The 24265-nt window shown below is 42.1% G+C and overlaps 1 protein-coding gene across 4 annotated transcripts in view; it reads left to right on the top strand.

The window, feature by feature from the left end:
- ERC2 (ELKS/RAB6-interacting/CAST family member 2) overlaps positions 1-23730 on the top strand; it is a 943617-nt gene extending 919887 nt beyond the window's left edge. For all 4 annotated transcript variants that reach the window (XR_006784938.1, XR_006784937.1, XR_006784936.1 and 1 more), the window contains one exon: positions 20811-23730. The gene's annotated coding sequence lies outside the window, so the exon portion shown is untranslated. The remainder of the gene's footprint in view (positions 1-20810) is intronic.
- The last annotated feature ends 535 nt before the right edge of the window (positions 23731-24265 follow it).

The raw sequence follows: 24265 nt of genomic DNA, 5'->3' as shown, positions 1-24265 counted from the left end.
GAACTGAAAGACAACTTTGAAGTCTAACAATTCTCTAAGACTTTCTGTACATCCCCACTGAGTTACTGTTTAAAGAATCAAAACTTGAACTGTGTTCCAAAGGGCCATCCAGAGCCTCACTGGAGAACTGATCTATGTCTGTAGCAATGCTCAGGGATGTCTTGGGTTCAGAATGTGGGTTACCTAGAAGTTTCTCCAACTTTGAAGAATTAAATGTTTGTGACTGATAAAATTTGGCAGGTAGGGTGAGAAAAAGCCAACGAATGCAAAGCTAGAGATGCAGGGTGGTCATGCATTGACAGTAAACAGGACAAGATCACAATGGCTCTAGTCTGGATACTCCCACCTCCAAATCTCAACATACGGAAACAAAGTCATGTCAGTGCCAAAAATCAGCTCTGATTCTGCCTTTACTAGGGTGCTCTTACTAGCTGTGCAGCCTTGGACTTTGCTTCTCTAAGATTCATTTTCCTCATCTTTTTACTTAAGGGACTGGCTCTCAACTAAGAGCAACTCCCACCCTACTCCCAGGACATTTGGCCAGGTCTGGAGGCATTTTTGGTTGTCAAACTAGGGCACAACTGGCATCTATGTGGATAGAGGCCAGTGATGCTGCTAAACCTCCTACAATTCATAACATACTCCTGAAAAACAACAAATTATCAAATAAAGTAGTGTTGGTCCTGAAAGTCAGAAGTGCTGACATTGAGAAATCTTTTTTTAAAGATTTTATTTATTTTTAGAGAGGGGAGGGGAGGGAGAAAGTGAAGGAGAGAAACATCAATGTGTAGTTGCCTCTCTCGTGCTCCCTACTTAGGACCTGGCCTGCAACCCAGGCATGTGCCCTGACTGGGAATTGAACCGACAATCCTGTGGCTCATAGGCAGTTGTACAGTCCACTGAGCCACACCAACCAGGGCCAAGAAATCTTGATTTGCAGAAAGGGATTAGACCTTGTCCATCATCATATGTATACCAAACAGTGCCATATTCACCATCTTATGAACATGCAAGAGATAGCTGTTCAACAAATAAACTTATGAAAATTTCTGAATATGTATGATTGACTCTTTAGCCTGCCTTATGAGTGCTAATTTTTGTGGGGGTTTTTTTTTACCGAATTTAGTATCTATGCACAGTCCCCAGCACAGTGCCTAGCACATAGTAGGTATTCAGTAAGTGGTACCTTACAATGATGTGATAACATTTACCTGAATTTGCTTCATACTTGTTTTAAATAAGAATTCACTTGTTTTCATCCTTTGCCAAGATAATAGGCAGTCTGTGCAGGCACAAAGCCCAGTGGGGCTTTTACAAATATTGGTTTACAAAGAATCTTTTTTATCTTGTGTTTTCCAGATAGGTAAGCCAAGGGCCACTTGGTTGTGCCTTCATTTCCGCTCCCTCTGGCAGACTTTCCCTAGGCTGAGTTTTATTTCTTCCAAATTATTGTTTCATTCTTTGCTGTTCTGAAGAAACCTGTTGGTTAATATTAATGCATTTTTATCTTGGGGCATTTCCTTCCGATTCTCTTTTCCAATCTGCCATCATATTTTGCTTCATCCTTTTTAATATCAGTGCTACTGGCAGAACAGAGGCCTTTCATGTACATATCACGTTGAGCCTCAGAGAAAGCTTGTGGGCTCATACATGGAAGGATAGGGAAACTGAGGCTTAGGAAATTAAATGACTGCTAGTCAGTAACTTCAGATTTCTTTTTATTACCCTCTCCTAGGGTTTGAGAACTACACGAGATTTAGGGGCAGAGGTCAGAGAAGGGGTTCTGACTTGCTCAAACCCACACAGGAAGTGGTCCCCAGGCAGGTCTCCAGATGCTTCCATCTTAATTTTTTCAGTCCTTATTTCCCTGCCCAGTTCTGAAGAGCATTTTGAAATTGGGTCAAGTTCATTCATTCAGGAAAGAGTCATTGAGTGCCTCTGTGCTCTGTCTGTCATTGATATGATAGGAAAACTTCTGCATTTGGATCTTGTTCTGCCACTTATCACTAGGTTGAATTTTCCTGAGTTTCCTAACTGCTGTGAACTTCAGATTTTCTTATAGGAAGTGGAAATGACAGCCTTGACCTGTGTCACAGAGTTGTCATGACAGCCAATAGTGACCAAGGCAATAAGAGTTTGCAAACTGAATTCTTATGAGGATTTATCCACACTCTCTTCTCCTCCCAAGCTCCTCCTTCAGAGTCTACAATTGGCAAATATTAGCACTTCTGTTACACGATTTCATGAAGAAAAAGAATGATAATTGTGATAGCTTATGTCTGTTGAGCCCCAATTTCTATCAGGCACTTCACTAAGTGCATATATGTATGATCTCATTTAATCCTCTCAGCACCTCTATATTTTTAGTATCTCTGTCTCACAGGTGAGGTAGTTAAGAACCAGGAAAGTACAATTTCTCATTCAAGGTTACACAGCTACCCATTAACCAGGCCAGGATTGAACTCAAATTTAGGTGAAGTAAAAACCGCATGGTCTTCATTCATTTACTTATTCATTCATTAAGTACCTCCTAGTGCCAGACACTGTGCTAGGCTCTGAGTGGTCCTGCAGGTGCTTCCTGAACCCTCACTCAGGCAGAACCAGGGTGGCAGGGCAGCTCCTTCTCTCGCAGGAGGTGTGGGGACATGTGTGCTTCTGCTGGCCTTGAATCCATCAGCTGTGTCCGCTTGTGTCCCTGGGAGGCAGATGATATTAGCACTTCCAGCTGGGAGTTCAGCTGAGTTGCATGAGGAAGTCCAGCCCACCAGCAATACAAGCATAGAGATGTGAGCAGAGTCCTCTCGCCCCAACCCCCCTGGCCCTGGGACCAGTCCCATCATGCTTCCTGAGCCACTCCCTGCCAGAGCCTCCTTACTGTTTGGGACTTTTGTCCCTCCTGGCTCATCTTCAGGGGTTTCCTTAGGACAAGGTTACTCCATGGATTAAAGATCACAGAGAGCCCTGGCTGGCGAAGCTCAGTGGATTGAGTGCGGGCTGTGAACCAAAGTGTCACAGGTTCGATTCCCAGTCAGGGTACATGCCTGGGTTGCAGGCCATGACCCCCAGCAACCACACATTGATGTTTTTCTCTCTCTCTCTCTTTCTCCCTCCCTTCCCTCTCTAAAAATAAATAAATAAAATCTTTTAAAAAAAAGACACACACACACAGACACAAAAGACCACATGGATTGAAACCTCTGGGAAAGGGGGGAAAAAACCCTGTTGGGGCTTCCATAGTGCAAACACCACTGTTGCATGTGGACAAATATTGACTTTTGGTGTTAACTCTCTCATGGATGGCCAGTCTTGGGAGAGGCCATGTCAGGCTACCAAGCACTGGTTGCTCACCCAGGTCACAGGAAGCCAGGGTCAAGGGGAGATGCTCCTTGTGTCTCAGATTTCCCTATCTGCAGTGGACCCCAGCAGTCTCAGTGAACAGGCAGCTTGATGTTTGGCATTGTTGAGAGCAGTGTTGGAAGTGTTAATACAGTGGTCCACTATGACTCCTGTGTTAGTTTGCTTAGGGCTGCTGTGACCAAGTGCCATAGACTGGATGGCTTAAAACAGAAGAAATTTATTCTCTCACAGTTCTGAGTCCTGAAGTCCAAAATCAAGGCATCAGCAGGGCCATAATTTCTCTGAAGTCTCTAGGGGAGGATCCTCCCTTGCCTTTTTCCAGTGCCTAGTGCTTGCTGGTAATCCCTGGTGTCCCTCGACAGGTAGATGTATCACTCCACTTTCTGCCTCTGCTGTGACATGGCATTCTCCCTGTATCCAAATTTCCCTCTTTTTAAATGGGTACTTGTCATTACATTAAGACCCACCCTAATTCAGTATGCCCTCATCTTAATTTAATTATATCTGCAAAGGCCCTATTTCCAAATAAGGCCACATTCACAGGTACTTGAACATTTCAACCTATACCCTACCCATGGGGTTGTTTGTCCCTTAAGTAAAGGTTGTATACCTCCCCACAGCCTCATCAGCTGCCCCCATCCAGCCTCCATGTTGCCTGAAAGGGACCCTCCCAAATTACTCACTCCCCTTCAGAAGTATTCTGCTGCCCTCAGGGAAGCATCCCCAGTATAGCCACAAAGTCCTGGTGGCTCGGCCTTGCTTCCTCATCACTCTGTCGCTACTGTTTCTCCTTTCATATTCCACATTCAGCTGTCCTTTGTGCTTGCAGTTCTACGCGTGGGCCTTGCACTGGTTCTGAATTTCAGGCCTCTCTGTACTCTGCATCTCCAGCCAGAAAATGCCTTCCTTCTGTCTTCTTCTGGCTAACTCCTCTTTCTTGTTCCTCACTTCTCAACCTGGAAGGTACTGCCCATGAGAAGTCTTTGCTGACTCTCCCTGATACTGTATCAGGTGCCTCCCAGACCCCTTGTCCTGCCCCCTCAGCTCGCATATCACACTGTGCTGCTGTTGTTTCCTGGCTTGTCTATGGCCTTACTTGGCTGTAAGGCTTTAATATTAGTGTCTGTATCTTACTCCCCTTACAGTCCTAGCTGATGGCTGGCAAAAATATATGCTTCTTGAATTGAATTAGTTGACTAAAAGAAAAAGCAGAAAGCAAAAAGAATAACAGGAGCTCAGCTGCCTTCCTAATTTTGTGAAAATTAAAAGCATTTCTGCCTTTCTGCCAATGACTACCTGCCACCAAATTCATGCAGGCTCCAATGCTCAGAGAAAGTGCCTTTCAGAGAGACTGTTGTCATGGCAGGGTTTGATCAGGTCTGAGGACAGACCAGGAGGGCAGTTCCAAGGCAGGCATGGTTTGTTGAGGGGAATGTCCAGCCTTGGGCTATCCTGAAGGGGATGGAGTACCTGTGGCCTCCTTTTGAGTTTTCAGCCCCAGTTCCCTTCTCAATAAAGGTGGATGGCAATGGAAAAAGTGGGTAAACTGAGCTAATTTCTTCTGCTTTGGCACATGTGTGGTATAGCTCTTTTGTATGATTGAACATTTTGGCCCACTGAAAAATAAAAACGGTAATCCTCCCCCACCCCATTCATTGTGTTTTGCCAAAACAAGCTGTGAAAGAATGTAAAATATATCATTTTGTTGGCACCATTCACAAGTGAGTCAGTGAGCTTGCTCACATTTACAACTAAAATTGGATTCTAACCTCCCCAAAATTTATGACAACTGCTCCTTCTTGTGGCTTAAATGTTGACATATAATTAATTTAGGATTTCTTCCTGAGGCTTCCTGTCCAGGTTTGTACCTGCCACAGAAATATCCTTGAAAGTTTATCTAACAGCTGGAGCTGTGAAAAACCCCTACTGAGGCTTTGTAAAATGGATGAGCTGTGCCAACAGGAAGGGCCCAAAGAGAAAGGGAGAGGCTGCCAACGTGGCTGGCTGCCGGAGTTGCCGCAGGTCAAACACATGGCACTTGCAGTTTGGGGGAAGGTGTGGGTTCCTTCTCCCTCTCTTCCTTCCGAGCCCCTGTGATGTGCTCCCTGTAGAACCTGGGTTGGAGCTTTGTGCATCTGGATCAAGCTGGTCCTGATGCCCAGCTCTGTTCTGTCTGTGCTAGTATAGAGAAGGAGGTAGTAAGAACTATTGGTAATTGAGTACCTATTACACATCACTATGATTGTGCAGCTCTGCTTTACAGAAAAAAATCATATTATTTTATCTTCTCAAGCACCTGGAGAGGTTAGAATTATTATCTTCACTTTGTAGATTAAAAGAACTGAGGCTCGGAGAGGTTAAATGACTTACCTGAGGTCACTTAAACTAGAAAAGGGAGAAGTGATAGGTGGTTCACATGTGCAGAGCTCCTGTTAGGCCCTGTCTCATGGCAACCCCCACAGGTAGGCAGTGCCATCCTTCTCACCCATCTTTGTCAGACAAACTGAGCATCCTGTAATGGAGTCACGTGAGTGGGTACAGAAAGTTAGACTGCCACCTGGCTTGGCTCAGCTGCAGTCTAGAACTTGCTCCCCCCCCATGGTGAGATATAGGGAGACCTGAGTCTGAATCCCAGGTTCCCTATCACATTCCAGCCAACCTTCCCTAGGCCTAGGAGAGAGGTGGCCTTGACTTCACCTTGCTGGTTCCTGATAGCCTTACTCCCATAGGGGCTGGACAGCGCTGACCACTGACCCAGGGAAAGAGAAACAGTCAGTGAAAAGAAGATACGCTGCTACTTCTAATCTATGAGGAGTTCCTCCAGAAACCCAGCTGAGCCCCAGTGAAGGGGGGACTTAGTTTGGGATAGTCTGGAAATGCAGCCCAGGGCCATGGCCAAGAAGTTGCCTGGGTGAAGGTGAGGAAGGCAAGGCCTCAGTCCCACACTGGTTACCTCTTACATACATTAACTTGAGCCATTCCTTTCTCATTCCAACACCTCTTTAAAGGGAGAAACTGAACTGCCTCTGACCTGGTTCAGCTTCTCCTAGCACATATGTGTCTTTAGGCAGGTTACTTAACAACTCTGGGCCTCACTGTTCTTTACATTAACAGAAGGAAAATAACAGTGCCCAGTTCATGGGGTGATTGCAAAGATTAAATGTGTTAATATGTGCACATCAGTGGTCCTCAACAGGGAGTGTGGAATGGGGTGGCCCTCCCAGGAGGCATTTGGCAATGTCTGGAGACATTTTTGATTGTCATGATGTGGGAGGGGGTGGGGAGTGCCACTGGCATCTGGTGGGTGGGGGACAGGGATGCTGCTCAACCTCCTTCAAAAGACAGTACAGCTCCACAGCAAAGAATTATACAGTCCAAACCGTCAATAGTGCCAACGTGGAAAATCACTGCTGTAAACATTCAGGACTATTCCCGGCACATAATAACACATGGTGAACATTTGTTGTAATCAATACATTCACCTCTCCCCTTAATTCACTATTTATTTGGCACCTACTATATGGCAGACATATAAGGAATACTGCAAGACATGCATAGCCTGTCCCTGTGAAGGCAGCCAAAGCTGCAATCAGACATTAACCAAATACTAACACAAACACATAATGCCAACTTGTTCAAAAACAAGAGCATATGGGGTCAAAGTGGGAGAACATGCTAAAGGAGTGTTTAGCAAGGGGATTTGATTGGGAACAAAGTCAAGGGAATCCCCTTTGAAGAAGTAGCCCATAAGCTGACCTCTAAGGACAAGCAGAAAGCAACCAGGTAAAGGGTGATGGGGAAGGTTCTCCAGGCAGACAGAACTGCATGTTTTGGAAATCCTGAAGGTGGACCCAGTTATGTGCCTCCTCCTGCAGGAGGAATCTGCCTGCTTCATAGTTTGGAGTCACTGCCAGTCAGGAATTTCTTGTGCTTTTTCATGGGGTTGCAATATCAAATGGGGCTGGATCGTAAGGAACTCCTCGGCAGCAAAGCTGAGACCACTGGTATACCCTGCCTGGGTCATATGTGGACTGCTAGAGAAACAAGGAGTCCTGCTGAACTGAGCTTTGGAAGTGGCTCCAAGGGCACCTTCAGACCTACTGATGTTATGCCTCAAGGGTTCACTTTGTCATGCCCTGGCTCCTTGAGCTCTGGCCCAGTTTTTCACCAAGGTATTTCCTAGTCCTCAATCCTGGATTCCAGGCCTATCTTAGAAGAGTTAAACTAGCCTCCATCTGCCAGGACCTTGGGATTTAACAAGGAAACTTCCAGTCAGTTCATGTATTATGAAAATGTGTTTTCCCCTCTTTAATTTTTAAAGTGACCAATGGGAAAAGAAGTGCAGGAATTCCCTCTCAAGGTGCCTCCACTCCAAAGCCTCCCAACGTCTGGGAAAATGGGTCCACCTGAGTGGCCCAGTGTTACTCTCTCAGTTACACTTGGAGCCCATCAATCCCAGTGAAAATTACTGAGTTCACTTATTCCTAAGCAGGAGCAGGAGATGGCAGATGGAGGACCATGTGCTTCATATAGAACTATAGGTACAGACTTCAGCATGGAATTACATGCAAACTCAAACCAGAGAGCATGTCTACTTTTTAGCAGTGTGCAAATGTACCTGACCTTCAATTCCTTCTGAAATAACCTCTGCTTTTCTCAAACTCCTCATTTTTTGAGGGGACAGCATTGTATCCCTTTAAGGTGGCCCATTGGTTGATGGACTTTCTGAGAAAACTGTATATGCATATTTGTAGATTGGTTGTGATTTTGGAGGCATAGTGTTCTATGTGTGTTTCTTAAAACCTAATCATGTAAAACACAGACTAGGTACTTAATTGGGATCTACCCCTATGAAGCACATACTTGGACTGGAGGAGCATGTTTTTGTTTCCTGCTCCCACCCCCACATCTATCACAAGATCAGTGGGTGTGTAGGTACTCCAATAATCTTGTTCTGTAGCATTCTGGCCAATTTTGCGGCTGACGAGCAACCCTACCCAACAAGAATAGATTATAATGATGTCCTATATGGAAACAAAAATGGCAGTTGATATGCCAATGGCCTGGCCCAGATATCTCGGGAAGGTGCCATTTTATTTATAATGCAGTAAAAATTCCTTTTTGACAAAATAGCTTTAGGTTAACTAGAAATCTCCTAGATGAGAAGCCAAGTAGCTTTCATGTCAAGGTTTTCCCCAGGACTTTCCAGTTACCTATGAAAAGATAAGGGCAGGAAAGCAAGATTCCATGTGCAGGGATGGAGGAGTAGGGGTAACTCAGGAGCAGACATTCTGGTCATCACTGGGGGACGCTCTAATTTTGAGCAAGTCAAGCCTTGGAATTATACTCTGCTGGTAAAAGCAGGCCCTCCCTCAATAATCTTTTTAGCATCCCACTCCTTCAAAGGTAACTTAGACCCCAAAGCCCTCATGCAGCCAGAAGACATGTGAATATCCCATCAGTTGGATAGAAGCAATAGATTGAAATCCTCCAGATAGTTCACTCAATCTCAGAATGATAAATGATCAATCACTGCATTCCTCCTAAATGAAATTAAGATGTTAAGATATATTGCTTGGGGCTTCTGGATGGGATTTCTGCAGTTGAATTTTCAACAGAAAATGTATTGCTTTGGAATCACTGGGAAAAGGAGACATTCTGGATCTATGTTAAAGCGAAACATTTGACAGTGGAGAAGAATGCTTCAGACATGTTAATTTTTTTCATATTTAAAAGTGATTAATCATCCAAAATACCATGAACCTGGAAGTCTACAATGCAAACTCTTGGAGGGGAAGGAGGATGCATGTGTCTTGATGCTCTGAAGTACAGGTTTTTGAAGGAGGCTGTAGGTGAGCTCATGATGAAAGACAAAGAGCACAGATGAAAAATCTATTTGAAAGGAGAGAGTCTGAACAAAACTCTAGGAATGCATAGAAATCTACAGACTTACTTCTTCAATTAGCCCTGTGAAAAACAGGAGGAAGAGGGGGGAGGAGAAGGAGGAGGAGAGATTCTCTTTCAGTAGGCATATGCACACCATCGGGGATGTTACTTCCTTGGAAATCTTTTCCAACCCTCCTGTCAGACTAGGTCAGGGCTCTAATGTGTTCCTGTAAGCTGGAGATTTGATATCTCAGTGTGGGAGAATCACACCATGGCCCCACCACATACTAGCTGTGAGACTGAGTAACTTTACTTCTCTGTGCCTGTTTCTGGAACAGTGCAATGTGTTAGTTATAGCAACCTCTTCAGAGTGTGAAGAGTGGATGCCATAAAACAAAAGAGTCTGTGCTCAGTGAATGTTGATGGGTCATTCTTCTTGGTACTTGCCATTATTTTAATTAAGGAATCACATGTGCAGTTTAATTATTCGTTGAATATAATGTCCTACATGTCACTAGATGTGTATTCCATGAAGTCAGAGCTAGCATCTCTCTCATTCAACCACATGTCCCCAGGACTTATCATGGTTCCTGGTAGATGCTTTAAAAATTGTGGGAGGGAGAGAGGAAGGGAGGGAAGAATGAAAGAAGGATTGATTCTTGTACTTTTCAAAAAGATAGCTCGAAGATTATATAAAATGCAACCTGAATTTGCCTTTGTGTCCATTTAAGAACTCATTTCATGTCCAACTATACAGACTAAAATAAGGTAGCTTTTTCCATATTTCTTTCTTTGCAGGTGAGTGTGGACTAGGGCTCCTAGGGCTCAGGGACCCTGAATATCTCTCAAAAACCTGACTTCACTCAGCTGTTTGACAGCTTGTGTTTATACATTTTCCTTTTCCCTTTCCACCTACTAAAGGAGTCTCTTCCCCCAAGAGGGCTAGTTTCTTTTGTTGCAAGAACTCTGATTTGGTAGTTGCTTAGAAAACACAAAAAAGTTTGGGCGGTGAACACACAACACAATACACAGATGATGTATTATAGAATTGTACACCTGAAACCTATATAGTTTTATTAACCAATGTCACCCCAGTAAATTCACTTTAAAGAAAGAATTGAATGATGAGGTATAAACACATAGAAAAAAATTCTCTGGACCTGGAAGAAAAAGATGGATACGAAATTATTCTCTCTGCCATCAACAGTCTCTCAATGAGGAAGAGTTGAAGATGAATATGTGAACGCACTGTGTAACCTTTATTCATCATTGTACATAAGTAGATATAGAAATGGCTTATATTTCTTGTGGAAGATGGGTGTAGTGTGTAGTCAGTTTCAATAAATTCTTGCATTGTGTTACGACAGAAAAAAAGAAAACACAAAAAAGTTTGAAGCACGTTGAAATTAAAGTACAGTTAATCAAATGCAAAACTCCATTCAGCCCCTATCTGCCAAAAATAAATAGTTTAAGAAATGATTTTCAGATTGCTGACAATGATGACTGTGTTTATGGCAGTGAGGTTGCCTGCCTCCCACTGCCATCACTGCCGGCGTGCACCCAGCATTTAGAAATTAAACAAAAACACATTGAACTTGCTACATTAGCTGTTGCCACATTGGAACGCTAATGGGTTTAGTGACCACAACGGACCCAGGCCAGAGTGTGTCAACAGCCAAAGGACCAACCTCCATGGCTGTTTGTACTTTGCCCAAGTTGTTACAACTTTAATTCTTTGCAGCTTACTTTTCCTGCTGTTTTGGCCTCTCCCCCACCCTGTCTTAAAGAGCATAGAAGCCAGTCAGCCTCCTACAGCAAGGCTGCAGGGTCCCCGATGAGAGGTCCACAGAGGCCAGCACCTTGGCCTCTGGGTCTAATGACAGTTAGATAAGGGCTCCAGAAGGTATACTTGACTGTCCTCCTCCTCTGCCTCCAGCCTTCTTTAGTTAGTCACTTTTAAAATCAGTTCTGGAAATGGCCCAAGGTGAAGCAAACGCAAAGAGCCCCTTGACTCACTACTCATCTTGAAAAGTGAAGTCTTCCTGCCTCTCTTCCCACACAAGAAAGTAGCTGCATGTCATTTGCACCTTGAAGGTGATTTCTTTGCTTTACACACAGGCCTTCAGTTGTGCCTGAGAAACGAGGTCACTATCTCCATTTCTAGGCAGCCCAGTCAAGCACTGGGTTGCAGGACCTTGGCGGTGAAGAGGTTAAATTGCTCGCCTGCCTGGATGTGTGCTTTCCTGCCCACACTTGCTCCTGGCCTAAGGCAATGCCTGTTATTTGGGGTGGGGGAAAGGGAGGTCTCGCCTGGACCCAGGTGGCCGACAGGCAAACCATGTTATTAAGAAGCAGGGATCGCAAAACCTTGATCTTCAAAAGAGACCCCTAATTAGTCCCTGGCCCAAGAGTAAATGGCATTCCACCTCAGCAAGGCGGGAAGGGTGCCTTCAAATCCTGGGGACTAATTGCCATTATTGGCTCTATGAAGATTCTGTTGTAAACACTTGTCATCTGAGTCACTTCTGGTCGGCAAACTTGAGATATCAAATTGTTCCTTAGTGTTTCAGATTCTCCAGAGTGCCTTGCTGACTCTTTCTTCAGAGGTGCATCAGCTTTCTGAGCACCCGCGCTGCAGAGACATCTCTGTTTCTCTGGCAAGCTCATCCTAACATGGAATTCTTTTCAGTAAGGGAATTAAAAAATGTTTTACTTTATTCTCATTTGAATTTGAAAATGCTATCTCAGAAACCAACTTTAAGTTCAGGCAGACAGGATATGTCCAGGAGCTAATGGGGCTTAAATTTGAAGTCCCTCGAGTACACAGACCTTCCCAAGACGCCGGAGGGGCCCCTATTGATGTGTTCACACAGCCATATACTTCCTTTTGTCAAGTTTGGAGCAGTCAGCTATCTGTGTATTCCTTTCCTAAAAGAGGGCCCACTGAATAATATAAAACCAAGATGTGCTCTTTAACACTCAGGTGTGTCTCTTACCTTTTGTATCATGTTGTTTCTACAGATAAGTATTTTCTCCCTTTGATATTCTTTGACTTTTTGCTTTCTAGTTCTGTTTGTCATTTGTGAGGGGAAAGGCAAAATTCTCCAGGCCATGTGCAGGATGCTAGGTTTTGTCTAAGCCTGACTAGAGAATGTTTCTACCCTTGAACGAGAGAATGTTTCAAGAGCTCAGGGCTTAGAGATCCCAGATCCATCCCCTTCGAGGGCAGCCTGGATAATACCTACCTCAGATGGCAAAAGAGGCCAACCTAAAGAGAGGTTCAGGGGCCACTGAGATTCTATTATTTGGGCATCTTCAAGGCAATAAGTATGTCTGAATGGGGCAGGAGGGGTAGGGAGAAAGCTGTGAATAATTTCTGAATATTCTTGTGAAGTCTGCATTTTCTATTCGCCTTAAGATCAGCTCTTAGCAAGCATTTAGGGACCCTGAAATGATATAGTCCATGCTAAATTAAACATCAATTGGAAGCTATGATGCAGGGCCAAACTTCATAGAATGTCAAATAGCCTCTTTCTCTAGAAGCTGAGCTTCAGAACCATTTGGTTGGGGAACAAAGGAGTCACCATTACTCAGCAATAATTCCTTTATATGAACAGTTGAGGGTGGGTCAGGAAGGTGGAAGTTCTGTACACCAGGTTAGGATATGTTCTCATAGGATCCCAATGTCTTGGTGATGCAAGTGGGTGGTTTTTCCTCTGCAGGTAATCTAACAACCTGATATACCAGATGATGGCATGGAGGTATGGGCCTCCCTGAGTGGGGTTCTCCAGGGCTTCACCTGGATCTCTGGAGTGTGGGTGTTCTGCCAGTTGAACTGGCCCTGTCTCCGATGTCATTCACGACACCCCCAAAGATTCCCGAATCATTGATTTAACCTATACATTTCACTGATTTGAGATGTTAGAAATTGTATGCCAAACTTTTGGTTATTTTCACTAGTTCAGAAAAGAAAGACTAACATTGGTTTTGACAACAAACAAAACCAGTTTTTGTTCTATCAGTTATGTTTAAAAGATTCCAATTTCAAACTAAACACAATGTGTGGTTATTCTGTCAGCGATTTATATAGCCACTAGGGCGCCACAGTTACACACTGCATACATCATTGTATTTTTAAAATGTACTTAATGAACATTTTTTTCTTTTCTAGTAACTACTTCATTGCCTTAAATGAATGCATTCCAATAGAATTTGTAACAAATGACCACTTTGTGTTTGCATTAATGCCAAACACGTTTAACAAATTTTTAACAAGGAACCCTGGCAAAATGCCAAACTCCTGGAGGGACACTGAAGGAATGCTATAAATTTAAACTAGATTTTACCTTTTCACTTAGCTCAGCAAGTGTCTTAGGTGTCTTGCTATCTCAGGATTGTGGCATTTCTATTTTATGTCAGATAGGCTGTACATTTTTATTATTTTTATTACTTAGGTTGTACCTATGTTCATGGGACACTTAAATCTCTGCAGCTGCATCAGAAATAATATGATAGCAGCTTAGAAGTTCATTTCTAATTTTCCACAAATTATTTATATCTTGTATAGGTTGGTAGATACATGTATGCAAGTATATCTTATTAAAATATAATTGTATTTAAAACAGCACAGTCAACCAATTAAATTTAAAAAATAGATTAGACCAATGGATCTCATCTGGGTGTGATATTTTCCCTCAAGGGATATTTGGCAATATTTGGATACACTTTTTATTGTCGTGATTGGGTGAGGGGGTGACGCTACTGGCAGCTAGTGGGTAGAGGCTGGGGATGCTGCTAAACATCCTATGATGCACAGAACAGGCCTCGCAACAAAGAATTGCTCAGCCCCAAACGTCCACAAGACCAAGACTGAGAAATCCGGAAGTAGAGTGACAAAGCTCTTGGCTTATGGGCAGTCCCTTATGCTAATGAAGTTATTATTTTAAGAAAAAATTACAACTAAAAATACATTTCATCTCAGCAAATATTTTAAAAGTTGCATAGAGTACCTAACGCTGATGTTGAGTGGCAGACTTTTGATTTTTACTTTTGCTGCCAGCTGTTTGCCCTGGAGAAGATAGAAGCCTGGCCTGCAGCCAAGGAAGCTAAAATGTTTCCTGAGGTGGTGCTGGGGGTGGCTGGTGGCCCAAGTATGGTTCATGTGCAAGCCCAGCTGACACGTGCCAGGTGCTGCCCACTGGAGCACCTGGTCACCACCGGGCAAAGAAGATGGTCTCCGAGGCAAGGCCAGGACAGGCAGGGCATTGCACTTCTACAGGGGATAGTTTTAGGTGTTAGGTGGGTGAGCACTTTCATTTAATAACTATACACATATTAAAATGTGTGTTGGACAAATACTGGCACCATTATGGTATTAAGAAAATTCCTCTTAAAAAGGAAATTTCAGTTTTTAGAAAAGATTTTTTAAAGAAAAAAAATGTGGCAGGTGTAATGGAGAGATTACAAAATTGGGATGATAGAACACAAAAGACTAAAGCTTAGCGAGTCCTGGACTCATGGTAAAGAGAATGGGCTCTGGGCTGCAAGTCAGACCCCAGGATGGTAGGAATTTGACCCAAAGCATTCAGTTCCCTTAAGCTTCAGTTTCCTTAGCTGCTCAGGACTAGCAACCAGGTCAGTGCCGTGGCATTGTCCAACTCATTTGAGGTAATTCATGCAGAAGCACACGATGTTGTAGTTGTGACAGCATGCACCAAACGTTAGCTATGAATAATTCTGACCCCAATAATAATGTCATAAATAAATCCTAAGGACACATAGCAGTGTACTAGTATGTTGCCATTTTTATGTACTCATCTGAATCGGTCTGATTTCCTTCATTTAAAATACTGTGGTGGCCCTGGCTAGATAGCTCAGTTCATTAGAGCATTGTCCCCGTACACCAAAGCTGGTGGTTCAATCTCTGGTCAGGGCACATACTCTCGGGAATCTACCAATGAATACATAAATAAGTAGAACAACAAATCCATGTTTTTTTTCTCTCTCTCAAATCAATAAATAAAATTTAAAAAAATAAATAAAATATTGAATGGTTGCACTACCAGACAGAAACCAAAGATGAAGTTCGGAATCTCTGAGTTGCCCAGCAGCAAGCTCTCATTGCAAACAGCAGTTTGCAATCCCAAGCCAGGGCTTACTGGCCGCCCCCACCCACCCTGCCCCCAAACCTCTGGGCTCTGAAGTGTTACATTTTATTGCCCTGTGGAGCTGTAGGAGGCCACTCACAAGGTAAAATGCTGCTCTCCACTCATATTTTTGAATTATGGCTTCAAGGTGGTTGCTCCTATCAAGAAAATTAAATGATTTAACATAATTTGTTGCCACTTTGATCACAACAATAATAAATAAATCTTCATGAGGAAAATGGGAAACCCATTCCGGCCCATTTTAAAAGATGTTAAGTAATAACACAGATGTAGTTATAGAATTTTTTTTTTTTGTAGCAGAAACGACTCTATTGGGTTTTCCTATGAGCAGAGTCGCTGAGTGGAATTGCTCTGCACAATGCCTACTGCCCCCTAAAAGGAGCTTGTCTCTTCAAACCCTTGTTAATTAGCCTAAGGGGGGCGTCCTTTTATGTGGGCACCCTGTGCAATGTTGGGGCATCCAAAGCCATAGTGAATGGGTGTCTGTTTTTGTACCTGGGGGCACACGGCTCACATTTGGAAAGCACATGGAGCGTAATGGACATTAACCCAGATGTCAAAAATAGCCTGCGTTTTACTACTGTTATTAAACAGTTTCCCCTTTAACCCCTCCGTGTTTACCAAAGACCCCTTTCTCCCAGCCTGTTTCTGCAAATCACTACTGAAAGGCCAGGAGAAGAAAGCTATAATCTGGCAGGTGTCTTTATTCCAAAGAAAAACAGTCTGAAGGCATATTTGTGAGATACCACACATTTATAGCCTGCTCTCCTGGGGGCGCTGGTCCTGGGGTGGAATCTGTCTGTTGTACTCGGCTTGCCCCTCAACTCCCCCGCCCCACCTCCAAACCCACCCCCACCCCTGCACACCCACTGCCGGGTTCCCTTTGGAAGAACCAACTCAAGATTTTTCACAATGCAAATAGTTTTCTATTTTACTATGACACCAGTTACACATTCTTTGATTTAGAATATCCAAAAAGCACAACAACAAAATTCTAAAGAAGAAAATGTAAAACCACTGTCCAGAAGTAATTAACGATATTCTAGTATACACATGTGCAATGCTAATGTTTATGTGTATTGAGGCAAAAATGAGATTGAATTACACACATAAAATTGTAATCTGCTATTTTCACTGAAAAAATGTAAATATCTCTCTGTATAATAAAATAGATAATCTACCTCATAATTTTCACATAGCCATTGAATAAATCTTGAGCATCCCCATCACAACTCTGTATTTATTTCCTTCAAATCACAAATTTTTAAAATCCTCATTCTTTTATTTATTTGTAAGTCTATTTGTTGTCTGCCTTTCTCCTGAATTACAGGCTCCATGAGGACATGGATTTTGTCTGTTGTTTTTATTTTTATTTTTTTTACCGTTATATCCTTGTCACCAAACACATTGCCCAACACAGAGAAGAGCTATGTTAGGCTTTGACTGCTGCATAACAAATCACAAACTTGTAGCTTAAAACCGTACCCATTGATTATCTCATAGTTTTGTAGGTCAGAAGATCAGTCAGGCTCCACTGGGTTGTCTCTGTAGTTTCAAAAGAGGAAAGTCAAGGTATTAGCCAGGCTGGACTTTAACCTGGAGGCTCTGGGGAAGCACCTACCTCCAAGCTCATTCAGATTGTTAGCAGAATTCACTTTCTTGTGAGCTGAAGGTGGTAGAACTGAGGTCCTGTTTCCTTGCTGGCTGTCAGGTGGGGACCCTCAGATCCCTCAGTGCATTCTGAGGTCCCTGCCCCATGGCTCCCTCCATCTCAGCACAGCATATCCTTCTAGTGTGTCAAATTCTCTCACTTTCCCTTCTGCTAGCAGAAAGAAGAAAGTCTCTGCTGTTGAAAGACTCCTGTGATTAAATTAGGTACACTCATCTCTCTTTTGTTAACTTGGAGTTAAGGGATTAGTAACCTTAATTACATTTATAAGGTGACATGATCATGGGATGAGATGTTCACAGTCCAGGTACCAAAGATAAGAGTAGGAAGTCTTTGGGGGGAGTGGCTTTAGGACCCTGCCTACTCTAGGTGCTCTCTCATATCTGGGGAATGAATGAGGGAATCAACATGTTCTGTTCCATGAACTGTGCTAGACACAGGGAGGCTACCTGAGCAGGACTGGCCTGCTCCACCATCCTAGAGCCCAGACTAGTGTTGTTCAGTAGAAAAATAATGCAAGCCATGTCTGTAATTTCGAGCCACAACACTACAGCCTTACTAAAAAGAGTAATAAGAAAGAGTTGAGATTAATTACCATAATATATTTAATTTGATCAGTACATCCAAAATGTCATTTTAACATGAAATTGATATAAAAATATTAGCACTAAATCTAATATTTAATATATTATTTATACTCATTCAACTTAAGTATTTAAAAAAAACTAATTTCATACTACATTTTCAAAATCCAATGTGTATTTTACACTTACAGCATATCTCAATTTGGACTAGCCACATCTCAAGTGCTGAGTAGGTACATGTGACCAGTGGCTCTCATATTGAACAGTAAAAGTCTAGACAAGTCACCAGAAGGGGACAATGCAGTATGTGAGAGACATCCTGTGCAACTTCCTAAACTCAGAGGGGTCAGGAAAGACTTCTAGAGAAGACATGACATCTAAACTGAGACTGACAAGTAAGAATCAATCAGGTCAAGGGTGGGATGATGCACGTCAGACAGAAAGAAAAGATTGTGAGGTGGAGAGAAAAAGAAAACATTAGGACAGCAGAAGCAAGTTCAGCAGAGGCAGAACATGGAGCACATTGCTGGAGAGGGTCCAGATGGGCCAGGCCTGGGTTCTCAGGAGTCCATCCTCCATCTGAGGACAGTGGGATTATACGTGAGGGCTGTAAGCATGGAATGCAAGATGAAGTTGCTGTCGTCATTGAAGTAGCACTGTTGTCTGCACTGGATGAGAATACAGAGTCCAGTGCTGTAAGATAGGATGGTTGGGTGAGCTGCAGCCATCCAGGTGAGGGAGGACTGGCCAGAGATTCTCCCACAGTGGGTACCTCTTTGCTGAAAACCAGGATTCCTTTTTCAATTTTTTAAATGCATGTGCATATTTGCCCCTTGACAAGGGATCATCTGCATTTCCAAGAGCTGACCATGTCCCTGGAGTTTTTCCTCTTGAATCCATTTAGAGCTTCTGGCTACTGGATTGTCTGATTGAAGGACACTGTTTGAGACTTCTCATTGCCACAGCATAAACCTTATCCCCAAACACTGCACTGCCTTGTAACCTGTTGCCTAGCTGCAAATCTTTCTCTCAACTGAATAAATGATTGTTTTTTGCTACTTTATCTTGGAAAAACATCAAGGCCATTGGACATTCACTGTAATTATTTTTCATCCGTTTCCCCATCAGTTAAACACAACTGGTGCATTTTAGTACTACTTTGGGTTTCTCTTTACCTTTTAATCAGGTGCCCTTTTAATATATTGGTCAGCCTTTTAAAAGGATGATTAAGAAATGCTTACTGCACTAAAGAATTAGAGCTATGCACAGCTCACGAAGCAGAAAGCGTGCTCTGACTTACAATGTTCATACAAATTTTGCAGAGATTTTATGTGCCGGAATGAGTAATATGATCTGCTCTAGGAACTCCCTAGCTTTCTGGCTCTGCAAAAGTCATTTTTTTTGCCCCTATTCAAGTTTCTTAACCAGAAGAGTTACACCAAACTCCTCAGAGTATGAATTAGCAGAGTTCATCCAAGCCACATACTGCATTAACACTGTTTAATGATGGCTTGAAATAATGGCCTACCTGGGCAGACACTGGGATCTTTGGCACACTCATTATTCAGTGTGACTTGAGAAGTGCTGTGTATCAACCACCAAATCAGACAGCTCAGGCTGTATATAAAAAATGGCTCACACGTGTGTTAGTGTGTGCGTGTGTTTGATCTTTTCCCTCCCTGCCATATTCCCCAGATAGCTGCACTATTGCCATATGCCCGGAAACTCCCAAAGTATTCAAAGGCCATATGTGAATGATAATGATGCAGGCTCACAAAGCTGAGCATCAGCAAAGGAAGAGAGTCATCATTTGAAAGGTCAGTGTGGGATGGTGCTCTCTTCTTACCCATCGTATTCTTTCTTCCCAGGCTGCAGTTGTATTCCACACTCAGGGCCTCTCACTAGTACAGTGAGAACACCTGAGGTGCTCTGGATACCTGTTTCTCAGAGCACGAAACATGCAAATGCACACTGCTCCATTTAGGGTTGAGTTTAAGCTTACACACCTTTAGATGTGGAGATGAAAGCCAACTTTGTTTCATTTTGCTCTATTTAAAGAGATGCCAATATTCTTTCTTAAAATGCAGTTTTATTGTGGTAAAATATACATAAAATTTACCATTTTAACCAACTTAAAGTGTACAATTTAGTATCATGAAGCACATATGCAGAATTGTACAACTAATGCTACTATCCATTTCCAGAACTTTTTAATAGCTGCAAACAGAAAGTCTGTACCCACTCAGCAATACCTCCTCATTCTCCCTCCCCTGTAGCCCCTGGTATTCTCTAATCTATTTTCTGCATCTATGACTTTGTCTATTCCAGATATTTCATGTAAGTGTAATTATATAGTATTTGTCCTTTTGGTGTCCAGTTTATTTCACTTACCATGTCACCAAGGTTCATGCATGTTGTAGCATGTGTCAGAAATTCATTCCTTCCTGGGGCTGAACAATATTCCACGGTGTGTATATATGACCTTTTGTTTCTTCATCCGTGTGTTGATGGACACTCAGAAGTTGTTTCTGGCTTTTGGTTATTGTGAATAATGCTGCTATGAACACTCATGTATCTGTTGGTGTCCCTGTTATCCATTCTTCTGGGTATGTACCTAGATGTGAAATCGCTGGGTCCAGTATTCTTTAAATGGTTGCACATGGTTTATAAGTGAATGTTAAGTTTTCTCATGAGAAAACTTAAAGCTTTGACCATCTTTAACTCTCTAAATTCTATAAAGTCAAGTTAAAAAATAATTTAAAAGCCATACTCATTGTAAAAGTGTGGAGAGAAAAAAGTGACATGTAATTTGATCACAAAAGAATAATCACTGGAACATTTTGGCATATTTCCTTTCAATTTCTTTTTGCATATCAGGAGACAGCTGAAACCTATATTTGACATCTTTTGAAAAAGACTCCTTTTCAAATGTGTTTACAGGACACAATTTAATTTTCTGCTCACTTTAGCCTTCCTATATGCTTTCTTCTCATTGCTACCTACTCCCTTTGCCAATCTCAACCAATCCCAACAAAGAGAGTGGTGGAGGGTCGGTGCAAGGGAGGGAGGTGAGGAGCCTCTGGGAGGATTGTCTCCAATATCACTGCCAGGTATTGGGATGCTAAATGATGTGCTTTCTTGTTGCAGCTATCAGAAGGGCTGACTAAAGGGAAAACGCAGCTCTGCAGCAATATTCTGATAATCTATTGCAGCGTGGCTCACATCACCGTCCATCACCACCTGGAATGCTCATCAGGACTGAAGAGGAGTCTCACTTCCATTATTGAGCACAATTCTGTTCTACCTGATATTTCCTTCATCATCTCATGTCGTTCCATTGGTTGGAGAGGAAAAATGTGGCAAAGGAGAAAAGTGTTAGATCCTCCATTTTTTTTTTTTTTTGGTCAGGATTTGGGCATTTAAAATTGGACCATCTCTTCTGAATGTCATTATTTGATAACATTTTATTTATGTTACTTCAACATCATTGACTAAATTTTGAATTCCATGGGATTTTAACTGTGACTTCAACTTTTTTTGGACAACTAGCTTCATCTCCAATTTTTCTGCTGGTTCAGTCTAAGGGGTCATTCCTAATGCATTAGATTATCAAAAGGTATGAATTCTGTGAGTGAGTGGTGTTGGCAGTGTTTGTATATGAAGATGCATGGAGCGTTTGACAAAGAAACCAAAACACCAAAAATGGCGAGCCTTTACCCTCCTCTATTTCTTTAATCTGCTGTTCAAAGAACCACATTTTGATGGTGTAACCAGTAGTTACCTCTGGGCCAGGTTGGAAATGAAATCAGTTTTTTAAACCACTAATACTTGCCAAGAAATCGCCTTATGAGAACGTGGTGTGTGTCTCTGACAATGTGTGGCACATCTAAATTGATCATTCATAATTTTATTGACCCTGTTTCTGTACCGGAGAGTGGCAAAAGCCTGAGGCACCTGTATATTTCTGTTCTGCGTGCTCCATGCACCCCCGTGGCTCGGGAATGGCCAAGCCTCAGACTCTTACTATTCCCGTACATTCAGGTCTCCATGAAGAAGCTGGGACTCATTCACATTTCCAGATCCAAATGCTGTGCAAACAGTGTGAGCTTAGATCTTCTGTAAATGAAAGGTCATTTCTCAATTTTTAAAAAATGTCTCCAACATGGATTCCAAAGCATTTTCAGCATCAAACATGAAAACATTGATGAATGAGAAATAGTCACAAAAGCTGTGTATCTGTATATAGCTCTACACAACATGTTTGTGGGCACAGAGTCATTACTTAAAGCACATGCCAGGAAAAGAGACCAAATTTTGAGGTCTTTTACATACAGTGACATGGTACTAAGGAGAATTAAACTCCTACTGCTTCCTCTGAAGATTAAAAAGAAATTAAAGTGTTATAACTTCATAAAACTCATGACCAAGTCTGGCAAACATGTGCAACTCTTGTATTGATCCATTTTTTTGTCAATGGAAGAAACCCTTCCATGTGTATGCAAGTGGGAGATGAAAATCTGCATTTTTAAAGGACAAACAGTGAATTTAAGCATGAGTGGCCTTAATAAATATAGTTGTCTTTCTTTGCTGCTGTGGAAAGGATTCTAAACAGATGTTTCTGAAGTCTTGCATTGAATTTAGTTGTTATTATTACTTTTTCAAATGTTGGTGCAATTAACTGGACCTCTCCCGTGAGCCATAGAGATATTTAAAGGCACCTTATTTGTCAGGAAAGACGAAACTGTGTCTGAGTTGCACTGTTCATCCTTGGTGCATTAGGACTAACCTATTCAAGCAGGTTTCTTGCTTCTGGCTTTGTTCTTGTTCTAAGTATAGTGAGCTCTGTAAAGCTTATGTGTTGCATAAACCATCCAAATACATTCATGTTTTAAAAGTTTGTCCTTTAACTATCAATGGGGTATAGGTCTTGATTGGAAAAGTAAGCAGAATTCTTTGCACATGTATTTAGCACATTTTGACACAATGTTGCACTGAAAACCCAGGTCACAAATGTGGCCCTATGAATGGTTTGGAAGTCCTCACATAGGAGGTCCTCACTGCTTCTTATAGCCAAGTCCTGACCTGAACTCTGCAACTGAAGACTTGAAGTAGGAAGTGGAAAATCCGCTAGGGAAAATAGGGTCTTTGAAACAGACAAAAGCATACAGTTAGCTATTTCTAAGTATGTGCCAATTTCATCACAGCTATTGTTTGGGGGAACATTTTTGCCCCACTTTTGTTTATTAAAAATATTATTGATCTTACCTTTATGGGGGCATATCATTTAGTCCCTGAAAAATTAAATTCTGTCTAACATAGCATCTCTTCCCATTTCATGTAATATTCCTGATGTGTGGAGGTCACAAAAATTCTCTTTTAATATAATAAAAATAGTCTCTGGGTTTACGACAAACACTGTGATGTTGGGAAGATATTTCCTTTGTGCAAACTTTAGTAGGTCACCCTCTAGTTATAATGAAGTTGGAAATAAAAGAAGTCGAGGCTAACATTTGGGAGAAGGTGGTCTTCTCACCTTGTGCAAAAGCAGGCTTGTCCTTTATACCCGATATGATTTCCGTGTACAGTCTCGATTTTGTATTTAATGATTTTTGTGTATCCAGTATGCACGTTAACAACGTGTCAACTTTCATTTGAAAGTGGGTTTCAATTTACTTTTTAAACAGTGTTTATGACAAGACCTCAGATGTGTTGACATAAGTTCTATCTGAGATGTTTTTGTGTTGAGTGGCGTTTGAATGCTGCCAGGGGTCAGTGTATCTAATTCCCAAAGACCCTAGTTTGATAGTGCTTCTTGTAATATTTCTTCAAGTGAGTGGCATGTGGGTTGTGATATTGACTATGTGATTATGGACTTCGATAGGAAATAAATAACTAAATAAAACTAAGGAACCCTCAGAAACTACCAGTGGGCATGTATTAGCCAGTCATTGTAACCTCGTGTCTATTAGAAGTACAATGTGCAAGATACGTACAGTTCATAAATTTGTTATCATGTGTATGAGAAGTACTTTGTGCTGATCGCCTTATTTATATTCATCAAATAAACTTCGTTTCTTTCTGAAATGAGTTCATTCCATCTCTAATAAATGTTCCAGTTGTGGTGGTTTCTAATTTTTTTTTTTGCGGGGGGATCATGGGTACCCATTTGAAGAACCTATGGACTTGAAGGAAAAAAAGGAAAAGGAAAGTTAGGGACTAACTTTACTAGAACAGCCAAGGTATAAATTTCTCTGTATGCATTGCTGGATCTAGAAATTAGTATTAAAAAATTGAGTCATTGGTGGTATCTGCCTTCTTTCTTTCCATCGTTCTTTCCCTTTTTGCTTTTCTCTCTCTCAATGGTTCGCTCTTTATCTTTCTCCTTCTCTCCCTCTTTTCTCCATTCCTCCTTTTCTCCTTGTTTCCTCTGCACTTTCCATGGGATTGATATCAGCCTCTGTAAGGTTCTCTTCACTTGGTGGCAAAGTTGACTCCCAATGGCTTTGAGGATTCTTGAATTTTAGGGGAGAGTCCTTCCCTCCCCCACATCCATGTCAGTCCCCTTAAAGGGACTTTCATTTGTTCATTTTGGATCATGCATC

The sequence above is a fragment of the Phyllostomus hastatus genome, unplaced genomic scaffold (assembly GCF_019186645.2).
Source record: "Phyllostomus hastatus isolate PE091 unplaced genomic scaffold, TTU_PhHast_1.1 phas_contig_16, whole genome shotgun sequence".
Classification (NCBI taxonomy): domain Eukaryota; kingdom Metazoa; phylum Chordata; class Mammalia; order Chiroptera; family Phyllostomidae; genus Phyllostomus; species Phyllostomus hastatus.
This window is presented reverse-complemented; position numbering and strand designations above follow the sequence as displayed.